Source organism: Pinus tabuliformis, chromosome 9 (assembly GCF_031772625.1).
Source record: "Pinus tabuliformis cultivar Carrire ecotype Pingquan chromosome 9, CPIR1, whole genome shotgun sequence".
In the NCBI taxonomy this organism is placed as follows: domain Eukaryota; kingdom Viridiplantae; phylum Streptophyta; class Pinopsida; order Pinales; family Pinaceae; genus Pinus; species Pinus tabuliformis.
The window spans coordinates 1,593,363,510-1,593,383,602 of NC_142307.1; positions in this window are offsets into that span (position 1 = coordinate 1,593,363,510).

Consider the following 20,093-nt stretch of genomic DNA (forward strand, 5'->3'; position numbering starts at 1 on the left):
TCCAACAGCCTCTCCTGCTGGTGCAGTAGCTGGCACTCTCAGGCGTACTACTGGCCGAACGGGACCAACATCTGCATGAACACATGAGTTTGGTTAAGTCTTGATAGAATAAAGCACAAGGACATTATAGAAGAGAAACGATAAATAGGGATATGGTCAAAGAATTTACCAATGGCGCCGCACTATTGTCCAGCCGGCAGTACTATATCTGGATCACCCCGGAAGTCCATACCGGCATATGGATACTCGGAATAAACCATCTCCTGACGATCAAACCACCTGAAGAAGGTATCAGAAAAGGAAATTTGAGACTGACCAGCATGCCTAGACATATAGTCGACCCATCTCTGCATACGTGGTTCAGTCGGTGAAGGTAAATCGAGTGCAATATACTACTACTGCATCAGTGGTATCTTTTCCAAGGCAAAGGCGGTCAAAATAGAACCATACCCAAAGTTCTTCAACCTCCCACTCTTCACCTTGGTCAACTGTTCTTTCATCACAAGAAGTACTACGTCGCACAAGTTGAACACCTTCGGTTGGAGACATTCCAAGGCATACTACATATAAGATCGGTTGGCTACATGAAGAGCCGCACCACTAGCCATCCTACCAAAAGTGAACAGAATAGTCCTGAGGGACCTGTCAGTGGCATCACGGATGATAATCTTGTCGTCCTTACTCAGCTGAGATCCCTCTCTGCAATACTGGCGAAAATATCTCTCACAGATTCACCTCCTCGGGCCGAACCTGATAAAGAGATGGGGGCACCCTGCCTCGACAAGCCAGTCAAGAAATAGATGTCCACTACAGTCAAGGGGATGGATTTTCCCCTAATCTAGAACACCTGGTTGGTAGGATCCCAAGTGTCACACAGAATCAGTCAAGAGTGCGGACACTACCGACCTTCCTAGAAGTCTAAGACATTCTAATGACAAACAAAACAAACTAGAGCTATCCTTCTCTAAACATGCATTATGATATGAGAAATCAAGTGTTTCGTTCTTACCTTTGTCCAAACGCTGTTGTAGAAGTCCAAGCTTTGTTGATCTGGATGAGCTCCTCCTTTTCTCCAAAACCTGCAATCACCAACAGTCAAACAATTAAATAGCACCTGATTATAACATAAAACAAAGCATATTCAACATATAGACCAAGGAGTACATGAAATAACCCATAAACAACAAGTTATTGAGAAGAATGGACCAATTTGCATTAAAGGTAATCAAAAGGAACCATTACAACCTGAGCCTTGGTGTTGTGCAAGCGCCTTCCAGGGTCCACAAGAGTTTTCCTCTACTTTGACAAAGCTCACCCACTTCCAAATAGAACAAGTAAAGATGGCAATCTCTCCTCACAAGCTTCTAAATGGGAGTCCTAATTCCTGCAGCATTTACCCTTAGAAATGTATAGCTCTCAACCTCTCTCCTTCTGGCCCAATGCCTGTATTTATAGTGCTCAAGAGGAAGTTAATCAGGTCCACCATCAATGGGATAGTCCCCTCTTTGGATGGGATCACTCCCTTATTGATGGGATAAGTTCCTCTTTGGTAGGAGTGCATGAACCATCTGGAGGCGCTCAATACACGTCAAACAACCTTCTAGAATGCTCTAGAAATGACCACAAGTAAGTTTTTGAAGATAAAACTTGCGCATTTTAACCTTTTCAGAGGGACGCACCTGCCCCTTTAGATACAGAGCGTCCTTGGACGCAGACCTTATGAACAATAGGTGCGTACCCGCAGGCAAGGTTTGAGAGAACCTGCGTACCCAGAGATAAACATATTTATAAAGACTTTCTCTCTTTCTTGGAGTTTGACATGAATAGCAGAGGCATAAGACTTGCTTAAGAGGGTAACATGACTGTTGATAGAGCCATACCAACTGTAAATAGCCATGGTGACATTTTTTAGTGTAACAGATTGCCCCCTAAAGTGCGAAGCCTGGAATAGATTAGGGTTTTGTATTATCTAGGAAGGGTGAAGCGCTTTATCATTTCGAGGATTATCTCGTGGAGAACCTGTTCAGAACCTGCAATTTTCAACATAAAATACATGTATAAGATTATATCATCACTGAGGTAGGCATTCCCATACTCAGATTAAAATTTTAACTAACAGACTAACTACTCTGATACAGAAATGATTTTGCAGTACATCATAATCATAGACTTTTGTAGACACAGTATGGGCGCAGCCATCTGTTTATGGTTAGTCTACTTAGATAATGAATACAAAACTCCTCGCAGCCTGGATGGTAAAGATTCAATCCAGGGTCTTCATTCCTACTTCTCGAATTGGTACGATTCTAGCCATGCGAATAAATGAGTCGATGTCGAACATGGTAGAAACCACTTGATTACCAGTCGATGATGTGAACTGTTAACAAGCGTAAGAGAGACCACCAATAATGTCAATGGTTCTCAAAGTACCCAGTACAATCCATGAGATGTGAATGAATGAGTTGATGTCGAACATTTCACGGAATCCTTCGATCGAAAGTCAATGATGTAAACTGACGTCAAAGGCGAGAAACCTGCCATTGATGCATGCAGACTTCAAGGCACTGACGATTTCTAAGTCATCTCTCTAGATAATGTGCTGATGTCGATAGAAAGTGACCCGTTGCAGGCAAGCCCACAACACGAAATCATTGTTTAAGTTGGAGAAATGTTGCTGTAAGGACTGACTCAGGGATGGTCAAATGGATGACAAGTATTTTGCAGATGAAAGTTTTGTTTGCAGACCTCTTGGACACATAACGACACGATAGATGGTTTGGTGCTAAATAACTCAAAGTTAATCCCCGGAACCCGGTTGAAGACTTTCAAAAGTGGTTTGATCAACTGTGAGGTAAAGGATTTCCCAACCCAGGTGAATGAAAAGTATCGTGTCCAAGAGTGGTAATAAAGTTTCTTCTGAGACAAAAGGTAACAAATAGGCTCATTCTTCTCTCTTTTCCCCCACCATTTCTGGCAAGTACCTCTTTATTTTTAACAAGCTTGAGGAGGATAACATATGCTTGATTATAAGCTCATCCTTCAGATGAGTCCAACCCAGTTTTGATTCGAACCCTAGGAAGGAGTGGTTCGTTCCTGTTTGTAATTGAACAGGTCCTTTACTGTGAAATGTTTAACGAGCCCAGTATAGGAGAAATTCGGCGTTTTTCAATTTTAGAGAGTCTGAAAAACTTAAGAAAACTCCAAGTTGAACTTTTTCGTAAATTTGTGTCCCTCAAGCCCGAAAAAGTATAAAATAATACCTGGGGGAACCGCTTGATCTTGCGACCAAGGAGTACTTTCATAATTAGTGTCACTGACCTGAAAAGTAAAAAGCGATCAAGGACACGTCGTTTTATTTCGTATCGAGTTTGAAACGACAAAAACACGGCAATCTTTTCCTGATTTTACGGTCAGAAAAGAGCTATAAGGGGACCGTCTTTTAATTCCGTTTTAACGAGTGTAAAAGAAACGCTCGGCAATCTTTTCATGTTTTAGGAGTCAGAAAAGGGCTTAAAAGATGACTCTGATATTTTGTTTGTGAAAAAATGACAATTTTCCCTCTAAGTCCCTTTGTCCTGCACAAAAGCGACACATTACTCATACCTGTTTAAGATAGGCAAAAATTCATCGAAAAACATCTTTCCATGGTGAAAAATGAACAAATTCATCCAAAAAACCTATAAAAAGACTTTTTACCATGTCATTTTTACCGTTTGACTGTTGAGGTTGAAAAAGGAGCTTTTGACAAGAAACTTCCCGTGGTCGCTGCGGAAAATCCGACCGTTAGAATTGAACGCCGTCTCTTCCAGGTATTTCACAACATCCTCCTTGTCAATTTCATCCGTTTAGAATTTTATTTTAGGTTTCATTTTTTATTTTTGGGGGGTTTTGGGTTTTGAAAACTGCTCTACGGGGGACGCAGGTTTCCTAAAGGCTGGCTTGCGTCCCCCGACTTTTTCCTACACAGGGAAAAGGTCGGGGGACGCAGGTTACCTTCAGGCCACCTGCGTCCCGGCGCACTGTGCGCCAAACGCGGGGTGCGTCCTCCGCAAAACGCGGATTTTGAAACCCCAAGCTCCCAAATTAACCATTGAAATTACCCAAAATTTATTTTAATGCCTGTTTGTTCATGTGTAGGGCACTTATCATGCTGGATTGGAGAGAAAGAGAGCATGAGGAGGTTGATGAAGCTGCAATCAATCATCAACCTTCCCTCGATGCCCTAAGAGGATGTGGATTATACAAATACTGGGCCATACCTGGCATGAGAGCTCAGGTAAGATTCTTGGAGTGGCTGGTCGAGAGATGGAATGTTCAAGAGCAATGCTTTTATATCGGCGGGCAACAACTCGAGATAGAGCCCGCTGATATTTACTTTCTCACTGGCTTGCCGAATAGAGGTGAGCAACTCAATCTGGCTGGGACTAGGCCGGGTGGCCAATCCCTTGATAGTCTCCGAGCAGATTGGTGCCTACCTGATCGACACCATGCGAAAGGCATAGATTTCAAATATGTCTCTCGGCCTGAACTCATGGTCTTAGCTTTCACTGTGACCAGGATTTGTGGCTCAGCCACTTTACATATTGCTACTGGGTCTCAATTTCGGATGGCAATTGACTGTCTCCAAGGCACCATCTTCAACTGGTGTGATGCGGTGTCGGCTAACTTGAAAGCTCAACTGACCAGGGCAAAGACCGGGAGACTAAAGACCTTTGGATATGGGCCTATAGTCGTGAGCTTTGCCCTAGAGAGAATTCCGATGCTGATCCCTCAGCATCTCACTGTTGATATTTCGAGTCCTCAGGAGCCAAAGCTGGTCCGATGGGTTGCGGTGATGGCCCGGCATCCAGACGAGGGTGCGGCAGTTGTTCGATTCACTGACAGTTATTTTCACTGGTTAGAAGACCAGGTGTTTGCGATTCAGGACTTTCCGTATGCCGGAGTAGATTTTCGAGGTGATCCGGACATGGTTCTTCCACAGGGAGAACAATGGGATGACAGAGGTATTCTATTTTTCACGAGTTTTCAAATTATGTATTTTTTTTTTTTTATATATATCGTCTCAAAACTGACAGTAAAATTTTCAAAATGCAGATGTTGGTCCACAGCGTCCAGCCAACCTCCGGCCTTTTGAGAGGAGACATCCAGTTGCACCGGTACCGGCCCCACAGGACGCGACGGCTGCAGAGGTACTAGCTGAGTTGGAGCATGATCTACAGCGTCTGACGGCGGATATACCTGAGACTACTATGGATGATATTCCTATCAGACTTCAGCGCTATGTAGTCGCGGTCCCTGGACCGTTTAGGAGATTTTTGCGCAAGGTAGCCCGTGCAGTGGTGTCATACAGGGAGCACCACCAGTGATTGGCTAGTCACTTTGTAGACACATGTGACATTTTTGACTTTTTGTACTCTATCATTTTTGCCGATCATAAGGTGTTTTTCAACCTATGATCGAAGACGATGTATATTTTTTGACACACTCCTATCTATATATATATCACTATTACCGGCTTATCTTGTTTAACATGTATGATGAAATGTTTTTAAATTTACTTGCATGATTATCGTAAATGTCTGTCCAACACTCGAGAAGCAATTGCATCTGCTAATGTATTTAAGGACCTTGGAATATGTTGATATTCAATGTAATCAAATTCACGTTCCAAGAGACGCACTCTCAAAAACAACCTTAATAACACAGGATTTCTAATGGCATAAACTCTATTAAGCTGTAATACAACAAGTTCAGAATCTAACCTCACTATCAAACGTCGAATTCCAAATGAAATAGATTCGGATAATAATTCAACCACTGCACTGTATTCTGCAATGTTGTTCGTTGTTTGACCGAGGCTTACCCCATGCATAGAAACTAACTCGTCAGAGGGTGAATAGATAACCCAAGCTGCGGAAGAGATATTCCTTGTACTACGACAAGCACCATCAGCAAATCCAATGTATGTTTGGAGAGGCGTCGACATCTACAATATCAAGAGCAAAACCAAGATAAGCCAGAATAACGACGAAAAACACACTCACTAAGCTAAGCACACTGACTAACTAACAATCATACTAGCTAGAAAGAAAACCTAACCTAACTAAAAATTCTCCATACCCACCATTTAAGCATAATACCTCTTTAGGTAAAGCCCATTTCTGGGTTTACCCAAAGAGTCCCCATCAAAATCTACTAGCTCATAAGCCCCTTTTGCTAGCTTTCGCTTTACAATATAGGGTCCATGCCACATAGGAACGAATTTTCCAGCACCTAGCTTATCGTTAGCTTGATCATATAAAAGCACTAGGTCTCCCTCCGAAAAACTTCGAGGGGTCACATTTCTATCATACTGAGCTTTCATTCGTTTCGCGTGAGTCTCGATTGCCAATGCAGCGTCACGTCGAGTCTCATCTAATTTAGCTAAGTACAATAAACGTTTCTCCTCTTCGGAAGTAGCTGGAAGTAATTCGACAGCCATTTGAAGTGATGGGATTTCACATTCAATGGGTAACACTGCTTCCAAGCCATAAACTAGCTGGAAAGGAGTGAACCCTGTTGAGGTTTTCACTGAGGTTCGGTATGCCCATAGCGCCGAAAATAACATGTTGTGCCAATTCGACCGATGAATACCAATGGTTCGTCGGATCATGATAACCAGAACTTTGTTGATAGACTCAACCAAACCGTTGGCTTGCGGATAATAAGGAGTAGAGCTGTCATGGCGCAAACCAAGCTGGCTTGTAAGTTCAGTCATCATGGTGTTTCGAAAATGGCTCCCATGGTCAGTAATGATTGCTTGTGGGACACCAAACCTAGTTATTATATGATTGAATATGAAAACTGCAGCTGTTTTGCCGCTTGCGTCGAATGTAGGCATCGCCTCGGCCCATTTAGTGAAATAATCAACCGCGAGGATGATATACGCATGCCCCCGGCCGAGTGAGGGTTACAAGTAATAAAGTCGATACCCCATTTGGCGAATGGACCAACGGCAATTATAGGGTGGAGAGGAGCAGGTGGTGCGCGCATCTTTCGATCAAACACTTGGCAGTTGTGGCACTTCCGGACTGCAATGATACAATCTTTAAACATAGATGGCCAGAAGTAACCAGCGCGCAACACCTTCTGAGCTGTGGCATACCCAGACATATGACCGCCACATGCTCCAGAGTGACAATCATTCAAAACTCTCTCAGCCTCTTCGTGAGTTAGACAACGTCGAAAAACTAAGTCTGCCCCCCGGCGATAAAGTGTATCTCCAATAATTTTGTATTGAAACCTAATTTTTCGACGTTCGCTTTGAAGCTTCAGGCCGAAAGGTTTGGGTTTGGAGATAGATGATTATATCCCCGTACCACGGATCTAAAGTACTGATAAGAAACAAAGATTCGTCCGCAATGGACTCTTCTGCCACAGTCTCTGTGTCAGTACGCGGGAAATCACACATCAATTCCGCAAAAACTAAGGATTTCTTAGACTTGGACTTCTCGAACTCCAAGTCGAACTCTTGCAGGATAACGATCCATTTAGAGTACTTGCCCCCTAGCAGTTGTTTTGTCAAAATATAAATCATAGGGTTGCAATCCGAAATAACTGTAGTTTTACGGAGAAGAATGTAGTGACGAAAACGCTGGACAGCTTGAACGGCTGCCAGGGCCAATTTCTCCACATGCGAATATTTTAGCTCAGTGGGATTTAAGGTCCTACTGAGATAATATATCACATGTTCCGCTCCGAATTCATCTTCTTGAACTAACACCATTCCAATGGTGGAATGCGAAGCTGCGAGGTATAAGAAGTAGTCCTGGTTGTAGTTGGGAGGATGCAACAACGGTGCATGGGTCAACGCGTGTTTAAGTGCATCAAAAGATTGTTGGGCAATCTCGTCCCAAAAGAATTGAACGTTCTGTTTCAACAACCGTGTAAAACCTTTAGTGACCTCGGCGTAGTTTGGGATGAATCGGCGTAAAAAGTTCGCTTTCCCTTGCAAACTTTGGAGTTGGCGCAAACTCGAAGGAGGAGGCAATTTGATGATAGCCTCGACTTTCGAGGGATCGACGCGAATGCCGGCTTTTGAAACAACAAATCCCAGCAATCGACCTGTTTCTATACAGAAAACACACTTGTGGGGATTCAACCGAATTCGATAATGCCTACACCTCATAAAGATTGCTCGTAGGTGGACAAGGTGATCAGCTCGACGTAAAGAATGAGCAGGCAAATCATCGAGATACGGTTGCACAATGTGCTTGATGTCGTGAAATGCGTAAGACATCGCCCGTTGAAAAGTGGCCCCGGCATTCTTAAGCCCAAAAGGTAATTTGCAATAAGCAAATGTCCCCCATGGACAAATGAATGCCGTTTTTGGTTGGTCGGCAGGTAGAATATTGATTTGATTATAGCCCGAAAAACCATCCATGAAGGAAAACATTTCACTTCCGGCACAATCATCAATAATTTGATCGATATAAGGCGTAGGATAGTTGTCTTTTGGACAAGCTCGATTGATATCCCTATAATCGATACAGATTCTTATTGTTCCTTGTTTCTTATTGACCGGAACAATATTCGATACCCAATCCGTTAACGGGATCGGATAAATGAAACCTGCTTTCAACAGCTTTTCGACTTCTGCTTTAATTGCAGCCGCTTTTCGAGGGTGAATCTGACGCAACCGTTGCCGGATGGGTTTAGCATCCGGGTAGGTTTTGATTTCATGAACAACAATGGCAGGATCGATTCCCGGCATTTCCTCGTAAGACCAGGCAAACACATCGCGGAATTCTTGGAATAGGGCCTTGTAAGTTTGGATTTCTTCTTCTGTACATGCGGCACCTATATGAATGTTCTCCTCAATTCCGGACTTCACTGAAATATCAATGGGAATAGTACGAGAAATATTCCCTAAATTCAACTCTGAATCAGAATGTTTCGTTGGATCCTGAGCGTCTTTGACATATTCAGCGGTAAAGATAGATGAAAAATCATTTTCAAATGCATCATCCTTAGGTAAAAACGAAGATCTGTGATGGAGATCTTCCCATGGTAGATCGTCTACACTTAGGATTTCGCGAAGTTGTTCGTCAGATGACACGACTTCGGGAAACGCTATCCGTTCTAAGGTTGAGGTGAAAAGTGATTCTTCACTGACCACATTCATTTGGTCGACCTCGGTTGAATGAAAGTCGGTAAAAGACATGAGAGCTTCATAAGCAATTTCATATGGACTCAAGGGCATAGCATTACCGAATGAGTCTATCTCAGAGTCAGATGGGACATACCAAGGATCATCATAAATAATGTTTTCTGATGTAATCATATGAATTGTTGCAAACGAAGGTTCTACGCTGAGTGGAGGGAGAGGAAAAGTTCCCAGTAAACCGGAATCCTTAACTAAACCTACACCAACGTCCCTATAAGGGATTGTCGTCTTACCGACATGCTGGATACTCTCTGAAGAGGCTGGGTCGGATGAAAAGTATGTCAGCTGATCAATAGTCACGATCTTACCGTTATGTGGAAACTTAATTACTCTGAAGACCGATGAAACGACCGCTGTCATAGCATATGACCAACTTCGACCCAAAAGAAGGTTGTAGTCTAGAGGGGCATCAACCACTTCCACATCCAGACTAACGGTTTTACCTTCTACCCCTATAGGCAATTCCTGTAGAATACCAAACGGACGGAACCCACGGCCATCAAAGGCCTTAAGGATGGTGGGGGATTGGTTCAACGAAGGAGAACCAAGGGATCTCCAACATTGAATCGACATAATACACGTAGAAGCTCCCTCATCAATCACAGTCCTATGAATAGGCCTGTTTTTTACTATCACTGGAATTTGGAAAGCCATTTGATGGGGGAGACGCGGTGTACTATTTTCTAGATCGAAGATCATTAGATTCGGATCCTGAACATCAACAGCTCCTATAGCCGACAAAAGCAATTTTCGTTGTGCTGGGCATGATTGCAGCACTTCTAACGCCGACATTGCTGAGGGTGAAACAGCTAAGTCCTCAACAATGTTGTAATTCTGGGCCGCTCTCGCATGTGGATTGAAAGCAGACCTTCGAAGTACACCCTTGGCGGGCGGTTTAATTACTAAGTCTGGGTTAGGTTTCTCGATCTGTAGTGGATCGGAACCAGGAGCTGAGGTTGATGGGTTAGAGTGAGAAGATTCTGCTTCCTTACCATCAACAGGATTCTTACTACCATAATCTTGCGATCGAGTCGCAATCCTCACATGAGACATCATCAAAATGGGTTCTTCACTGGCATTCGAGGAAGAACCTATCATCTTATTCTCCTGCTCCGGAAATGGATTTTTTAACACAGCAGGAGTGGGAGAACCTTTGACTATTTTCACTACCTCGGCCCGATGAGGGCAATCTCTCGTAAAATGATCCTCTTCACAAATAAGACAAGGATATCGAGGTTTGCGCTTTTCGTCATTGGTTTCCGACTTTTCAGTTTTCTCCTTCGGAGCCTTGTCTGCTTTAGCCTTCTTCTTTCCTTTCTTCTTTCCACCGTTTTTTGATTTGGCCGTAGATGACTCTACAGCGTGAATATCGGCGGTAAGTTCAGGAGAAGACTCTCCTGTCGGGGAATCGGGCAAAGTGATAATAGGAGTAGTTGAAGCCTTGGAAGACTTCTTCTTGCTCTTTGTATTCACGATACCAATCATACCATCAGCGGCATGAGATCCCGAAGGAGCAGCAGCGATTTGATTCGACTTTGGAAGATCCGGAATCTTCTCGTGTAATGTACCCGACTGAGTGTAAACTAAGTCAAGGTATTGTGCCTGAGCAATGACTTGCTCCTCAGTAACTACTCCGGCCTTAGCTACATCTTCAGTAATCCTTGGTAATAATGATTTAACAAACCATTCAGCTAAGATTTGGTCCGGGATAAAAACTTTCACTAGCCTTCTTCGACGTCTCCACTCATGAATGTGATCGAAATATACGTGGAGGTTGATTGTTTTAGTGAAGTTAATAACTCCGTACCGTTATCGTATCTGACCGGTAACTGAAAGTGAGTTAAGAACGAGGTAGCTAACTGGCTAAAATTGTAAAAAGAGGCCCGTGGTAACTCAATGTACCACTTGGCCGCGAGACCAATGAGTGTACGCTGGAAAAGACGTAAGCGGATCGAATCATCCGAGATGGAATTTGAAGCACACCAGAGGTGGTAAGTCATCACGTGATTGGACGGATCCTCTCCAGACTTACCTTCGAACTTGGGTATATCGCTGGGCAACTTATTTGGCATTGGCGGCCAGAACGGAAGATATTGAATTGGATCGTTCGTTAGGCGCGTCAAGTCTGGTAAATCCAAAGTTGCGATAAACGGTAACTGCCGGTTAGGATCTCTAAAACTCTGGGTCACAATACCGGCCCCAGGAGGAGGATATCCAGGATAACTAGGAACAGGAGTCGCATTTGGGATATTATATCCTCCTGGAAAACCAGGATTAACCGGACCGTACTGGGGTTGCTGAGGTTGTTGATAAGTGTACCCAGGATACGGTTGATACTGGTAAACCGGTTGTTGGACAGCTTGCCCAGGTTGATACTGTCCCTGGTACGGAGGTTGAAAAAATTGAGGTTGAGTAGTAACAACCGTACTTATACCAGGTTGGCCTACAGGCATCTGGACTGTGGTTTGAATCGTAGATCCAGACAACGGTACAGATGTCTGAGGAGTGGTTACAGAGACAGTAGAAACCGGAGCCGTCGATACTCCAGAAGTAAGTATGGTAGATGTGGCGGTAGTTGCAGCAGCCGTTTGAGATGGAGTACTAGGTGCAATTGGCGGCTGAGTAACTACCGAAGTTACAGAGGTTTGAACACTTGACTGGACAGGTTGCGGTTGCTGGGGTGGACCAGAAACTACAGGTTGTCCGGCTTGAGGTACCGACTGTATACTTGGCTGCAACACCTGTTGACCCTGTGACGGATCCCACACTAACATTCCAGGGTATTGACCCATAACAGGTTGAGGATACTGAGATCCATAGCCGGATTGAGGATAGGATTGATAACTGTAAGGTGCAGTTCCCATACCTTGACCATATGATTGACCTTGAGGTGGTTGATAACCTTGACCTGAGTATTGACCTTGAGGTTGATAACCTTGAGGTAAATACGGGTACTGGGGTTGACCTTGACCTTGAGGTTGGTATCCTTGAGGTTGATACCCTTGGGGTTGATACCCTTGGGGTTGCCATCCTTGAGGTTGCCATCCTTGAGGTTGATATTGATACTGAGGTTGACCTTGGGGTACATATTGAGGCTGGGGTTGACCTTGAGGTATGTATTGCCCTGACCTTGAGGTTGCCCCCCAGACACGAATGAAGTACCTTGAGGTTGCCCCCCAGGCATTAACGGAGGCTGCCCCCCAGGCGGTAATTGGCCACCTTGAGGTTGGGAAACGGGAACTGAACCTGACATCATGTAAATGTCTCCTACACCCAATGGTATATTACCACTGTTTCCAACTAATAACCCATGATCAACGGGTTGAGGAGATGCTCCCGCAAAGGTACCAGAAAGAGATTGATACCCAGTAGGAACAGAAGGACCGCCATGTAAAAAAGATTCAGGACTTTGTGTAAACACGGACGACTGACCAGACATATTTACAGGAGTATGAATACCTCCAGGTGGAAAAGGAGTACGAGGTGTAGAAAAACCTAGCCCAAAGTTGTCTAAATAATTGGTTAACGAAAGGTACCAAGTAGTACTTCTAGGAGGACTGTAAAAGATAGATTCACGCTCCCTTAGATCAAGGGTAATTTGATCTTCAGGATCAGAGACGCCTATTTCTTCCTCTGGAACAAGTTCTTCAATAGCAATCAAACCAACAGGAAGATTTTCGGTGATAATTCTTTCTATTCTCAGTGAATCAGGAACACTAGGAGTCGGAGTAACAGGTTCGGATATTTCTGGTTCTTCGCCTGTATCACTAGCAGACGAAAAACTACCAACAAGCTCAGAAACTGTAACAGCTTCGGGATTATAACCTGTCTCTAAACTTTGGTAATCTGGATGGACTACCAAGGAAGATTCTCCTTCTTCAGGTGAACCTACTCTACTGCCACTAGGAGGAGTTACAAGGACCTTTAAACCTTCTAGATGACTGGACTCGTCTTGAGGAGGTTCACCCCTAAGTCTACGGGATCTTCTCAACAATTCGGCCACAGAAACAACTTCAGGAGACTGGCCCCGAAGTCTACGGGACTGTCTCGGTAATTCCGCCACAGCTAAAAACTTTTAACTACTACACACGAAAACAAAAGAAAATTTCAAATCAAACCACCTAAAGTCTCTAAAGAACCAAACAAATTTGAATCACACGCCTAAAGAATCTAGGGCGTCAAACCAAACACAAACAGTAGTCTTCCGGACCAAAAGCGCTAGTTGGTGATGAAGCCCAACCTCGCTGGATTCAGTACAGAAATGGCGGGTGGAACAGTTACCCCGGCAACCTGCTTAATGAATAGACTGGACCAAGTTCCTCCACTTTAACCGTCTCGAGTGAAGTGAACCCCCCAGAAAATCCAAGTGAGTATAGCCGACGTCTGCTCCAGGTACAGTGGGACCTTCCCTCCACCGTCACCTCGGTAGAATCCTAAAGATAATGGCCACTAAGGTTACCAACCGCAACAAATGCACCTGGGGGAACAGTCTAAACTCCGACAGCACGCAAGGGCAGAGTAGCAAGCTCAATCCCCTTGCCGGCTCCTTGACAATAATCCAAGGTTTACCGACAAGTGACCCCTGGCTCCTCGACAATGGTTAATCCGAGGTTTACCGTTTGTAATACGTGCGTGTCTGGCGTCGTTCCCAACGAGGGGGGAATGATCCCCTCACTGGTTCGGACACGAGCTCGTGCTTCTCCTTTAAGAGGAGCTTTCCCAGAGTACAAGTGAGACAATTGGATTTATTCTATCACAAGATAAGCTATTTGTTTGGTTTTGTTGTCTTGGAGAGTTAATTACTCACCTACTCCAAGACACTAGCCTGATCTAAATTGATGCTTCAGAGCCCTAGTAAATAAAAGTTACTATTTCAATTTTACTTTAAGCGTTACTTTTATGGTTGTTCTTTAAAGTCACAAGGTAATGGAAGTGAAACCAATGGTGTGTAGACTCGACTCCAACCACTACAAAGATGCACCTAAGATGATTTACGCTACTTTGCTTTTTCAATGAAATTCTTAACTAAGAGAGTTGAGAGAATGCAATTTTTAGAGAAAACAACTTCCTTAGAAAAGACAATCAAAGAAACAATTCTCTTTTTCTTTTCAAGCACACAAACATAACCACTCTTTACTTGCACGAAAAATTCTTTTTCTTTCAAAACTTTCAAAGCTACTTGAAACAAAACTTTTCAAAGGAGATGTTTTTGTATTTTCTCTTTTTAATAAAGCATGTAAACCTACCTTTAACAAAAAACAATCTCAAAAGCTACAAAACTATGAAAACTTGACTCACAAGCAAATCAAAAGAGAGATTACTCTAAGCAAACCTAACAAGGCAAAAGCTCACAAAGATGATTCTAGGTTGTTTTACTTGATCAAAATCAAATCAAGGACCAGCTAATGCAGAATCAAAAGACTAGTCAAAACAAAACTCAAATCTTTTTGTTCTTTTTGTAAAATGGAATTCAAGACTTAAACAACAAGCACTTCGAAATTGGCCCAAAAGACAACTCGATGGTAAGTTGCTCTCATAGGTAGACTTTATGACAGGTCTGACTTCTTAGAATGTTGACAAAACCAGAGAGATCTAAGGCTTGACAACTCCTACCGCCAAAGTCACTACAAGACCTACTCAAAATCAAACCCTAGGGCTTACACTTCGATGAAATCCACTAAAACACTCAATGCTATCGAAACAAGTTCAGGTGAAGATTCTGGGCAAGGGACTAATGAATCTGGGCAGAAAAAACTAAGAAAAAATAAAATCTAAGAGCAAAAAAGGAAAAAAATGGAATTTTCTTAAATTTTGGCAGGGGACGCAGGCAACCCGTTAGCACAGGTGCGGGCCCGCTCTGTGCACACAGCAAAAGTGCGTCCAGGGACGCACTGTGCAGCACTCAGAGGGTGCGTCCTACTGAAAAACTCAAGAAAACCCAAAATAAAACTAATCCTAAGCTAACCCACCCAGAGACAAGGTCACAGAGCCAAAACCAGAAAAATAAACCAATTTTCTCAAAGCAAAGTTGACACAAAAGAAAAGACTCTTCTCATCAATGGAATCTTTCCCCAGCGAAGTCGCCAATTTGTCACACGGAATCAGTCAAGAGTGCGGACACTACCGACCTTCCTAGAAGTCTAAGACATTCTAATGACAAACAAAACAAACTAGAGCTATCCTTCTCTAAACATGCATTATGATATGAGAAATCAAGTGTTTCGTTCTTACCTTTGTCCAAACGTTGTTGTAGAAGTCCAAGCTTTGTTGATCTGGATGAGCTCCTCCTTTTCTCCAAAACCTGCAATCACCAACAGTCAAACAATTAAATAGCACCTGATTATAACATAAAACAAAGCATATTCAACATATAGACTAAGGAGTACATGAAATAACCCATAAACAACAAGTTATTGAGAAGAATGGACCAATTTGCATTAAAGGTAATCAAAAGGAACCATTACAACCTGAGCCTTGGTGTTGTGCAAGCTCCTTCCAGGGTCCACAAGAGTTTTCCTCTACTTTGACAAAGCTCACCCACTTCCAAATAGAACAAGTAAAGATGGCAATCTCTCCTCACAAGCTTCTAAATGGGAGTCCTAATTCCTGCAGCATTTACCCTTAGAAATGTATAGCTCTCAACCTCTCTCCTTCTGGCCCAATGCCTGTATTTATAGTGCTCAAGAGGAAGTTAATCAGGTCCACCATCAATGGGATAGTCCCCTCTTTGGATGGGATCACTCCCTTATTGATGGGATAAGTTCCTCTTTGGTAGGAGTGCATGAACCATCTGGAGGCGCTCAATACACGTCAAACAACCTTCTAGAATGCTCTAGAAATGACCACAAGTAAGTTTTTGAAGATAAAACTTGCATATTTTAACCTTTTCAGAGGGACGCACCTGCCCCTTTAGATACAGAGCGTCCTTGGACGCAGACCTTATGAACAATAGGTGCGTACCCGCAGGCAAGGTTTGAGAGAACCTGCGTACCCAGAGATAAACATATTTATAAAGACTTTCTCTCTTTCTTGGAGTTTGACATGAATAGCAGAGGCATAAGACTTGCTTAAGAGGGTAGCATGACTGTTGATAGAGCCATACCAACTGTAAATAGCCATGGTGACATTTTTTAGTGTAACACCAAGCATCGAGCAAATACTGCAGCAAGTTGATCTGTTGTCTCATGTTAGAAATGCGGAAAAACTTCAGCAAGCCACAATTCCGCAGTGTGTTTACTATAACCGAATCATGTAAAGCAAGCATGTCCTCTTCTTCATGCTCACGTTCTTGCCATGTAATAGTCATCTTGCTCCAAAGATCTCTGAAAACAAACAAGAGAAGAGTTAGATCCTGATTTTGGTAAGAAACAGGCAAAATTTCCATCAAAAACTGTGCATAAAATTCCTTATTTGCGCCCATCGCACCTACAGTAGTGCTCTAGGTGCATTGCATGTCAGATGGCCAGTAGACAAGCCAACATCCAATGCACCTTTCGATACACAAAGGGTGCGTTGAAGACAGGGCGAGTTTTTCAAACCCCAGAGGCTGAGAAAAACCAGGAATCAAGCTCAGAATGCAAAATGGAAAGCATGAAATGAAAGAGCTCAAGTTTAGCTCCTACCTAGTCCAGACGGCGTCGAGAATCGTCCACAGAATCTCCCAAAATCAGTTGATGAAAATCAAGGGGGGAAATCACCTCCAAAGCTCCAACAAACCAAAGTTCAAATGAAATGGTAAAATGAGAGGTAAAGCACTTTTACATTACTGTTTACGTAGTTCGAAGTAAAATATTAGTGTTCTAAGTCATTTTTCAAACATATATTGTTCATTTATGACTAGTTTGATGAAGCAATTGAAAATACAGTACAATCTTTGAAAGAAAAAAGCTATTTATGGTAAAGTCAAGAAGTGACCGTTGTATCGAGCAGTTTTAGTGCATAGTTCAAGCTCGTTAAAAAATAAACATAAGCCATGAGCAAATATTTCCCCCCACATTTAAGCTCATTAAAAAATGAACTATTTCCTGGTAAATAACCATCATGAATGTAGTACTTCAGCCTTTAAAATCCTTGGTCGTGTTCTCATCATCACCTCCACTCTGTATTGGCCGATCATTCACCTCCATTTGATTGTTTACCCCTTTTGAGGAACAGCTGCAAAGAGTGATCTCAGTAGCCATCCTTGTAACATTTCCGTGATAATAACATTCCAAACCTTACCTGGAATCAGCTACTACCCATTTTTATCACTCGTTCCTCAAAAGACGAGTCTCCTTTAATCTCTTTTAAAATGCCTTGTAAAATATGAAAATATTGCCGATCCATTGGCCTCTCCAGCTTGTTAAAGGGACTGGAAGTGCTATCCCTCCTTTAGATTTTAATATTTTTGGACCTGAGGGATTATTACACAAAAATATCGAGCGCTTGTTTTGTTCGGCTTGTTAAACGGATCAAAAATTCATCCCTTCTGTATTTTTTTATACTTTTTCAGACTTAAGGAATTAAATGACGAAAAAGGAATTTTGGAGTTTCCTTTACGTTCCTTTTCAGACTCTCTAAAATTGAAAAGGACCGAGTTATCTTTGTTGTTAAACTTGTTAAAACTTAATAGCAACAAACTTGTCCATAGCAGACAAGAACGAGTTTCACTATCGCTAGGCTCGTTAAAACATAGCGATGGGTTTGCCCGAAGGGCAAATTATAGAACAAGCATATGTTATCCTCCTCAAGCTTGACAAAAATAAATAGGTATTGGTCAGCAATGACTGGGGAAAATTGGAAGAAAACTTGAAGAAACTTTGTTGGTAGCAAGTCGCTCTTGAACATGACACTTTCACTCGACATCCAAGTCAGGTCGGGTTATTTCATTCACCGTCACATCGCCATGGTCCCATCACACCATCCACATTTGGGGTAATGCTACCAATCCATCATGTCAGTGTCGCCGTTATGTTCAAGAGAAGTCATTCAGAGAATTCACCTGTGTCTCACCCGCTACAATACATTCATACTCCATTCTTTCATCACCGCCACCCTGAACCATATGTCATCATATCGTTTTCACCTTCATTAAAATCATTTGCTCAGTTCCGTGTCATTGATGTGGGATTCATTAAGGCCCTCCTATGACGGATCACTTCTTGTCGACATCAGCTCATTATCCAAGAAGTCGATCTAGGAACACCCCATTCAGTACTTTGAAGCTTGCATGCCTCAATGGCAAGTTTGTCACTTCCGGCGATAGGTTTACATCAATGGCCTTCGACCGAAAGATTTTACGTGGTGTTCAACGCCAAGTCCTTTATTCACACCACGTGAATTGTACTGCAGTACCTTGAGGGTCATTATCATTATCGGTGATTCCTCTCGCGCCTGTTAACAGCTTACATCATTGGCTGGTAATCAGGCGATGTCTTTCCATGTTCGACTCCAGAACATCTCTCACATGGATAGACTTGTACTTCGAGTGAAGATCAGATGAGATTGAAGACCCCGGATCTAGTTGCGTCCATCTGGGCTGTGATATATATTCAGGGAAATAAAGACATCAAATGTACATCATTGCTGCACAGATAACCATCCAATCAAAGGGATGATGGCTTTACCAGAATCATCAGTCTACACTTAGACAATTGTCTGTCCTATGTACATGAAAATGAATTTATAAAGCTGAGCATGGGAATGCCCGACTAACCTAGATCATGAAAATATTATGAAGATAATGTATTGTATTGTATCTTATTACAGGTTTCCTCCCAACTTGAAAGAACTTCGGATCCTCATAATAAAGCATTCCACCCGACATCAAAAGATTAACGACCTCATGCTTTAGGGGGCAAGTGTTATAGACATTTTTGGGCACTACAACCCCAAGCATGAAATTTCCATAAACCAAGGGCTCCTAAGTCCCTAAAAGTGTTGTTCTAACCCCTAAAGGAACAAGGTCAACTGATTACAGCTTCCCCCAGAAGTTCTCCATGAAAAACTGCTCAGAATTGGTAAAAACAGGATCATTTCAGCTTCTCCATAGGCAAAGTGCATTGCATCTCACCTAAATACACTGTGTGGGTGCGTTGCATTTCAAAAAGCCCTTCTATGGGGTGTGATGGGTGAGAAGTGACAAATGGCAGTGTCATTCTGCGAGGTGGAGAGGCATGGAAACTTCCAGAAACTTCTCCTGTGACACTTGCCTCTCTGAATTCGACCAAGGATGAGTAAGAGATCATCAATCTCCAAGTGGAAGCAAGAACTATCAGAGGGAAGACACTAATCAAATCACAAGCTGACTCATCTCCCTTACAGATAACTATATATGGATCCCTCATCCCAGAGATCCAGAGGCTATAATTTTGCATATTGTAAGGAATTGTTGTTGGTTTCTTGAGACAACATCATATTGATGGGTGATCTAAGCTTTGTATGAGGTGAAGAGGGGCTTCCTTACTGAGAGGATGATGCTGGGTCAGAACAACTGGTTGTAACTCCCTTGTCTCTTTCTTTTTTATCAATAAAAGCTATTCAAGTTTTCCTCCATACTCTTGTGTCATTTATTTTTGCTGCATTTGTATGCTCAATTTACATCTGATCCTAGATTGTTTATGATTATAGATCCATGTTCTTGTATAGTGCTATGCTACTGTGATCTTACAGGTACTCTGTGAAGCTGGGCGTGCAAGGGAACAAGTAGCGGAAGACTATCAAGAGAGAGAGGAGACACCCATACCAATTGTTGTAGCTCTAACCCAAAATATTATAGATCAGATACAAAAATATAATATAATGCAAGTAAACCCAAAGATAATATGAAATGATTCTTTATTGATCAAAACCCTTATGGTAGGGCAACACCATACATTCACTCCTTAAGGAAGGAGAGCACTCCACAAGC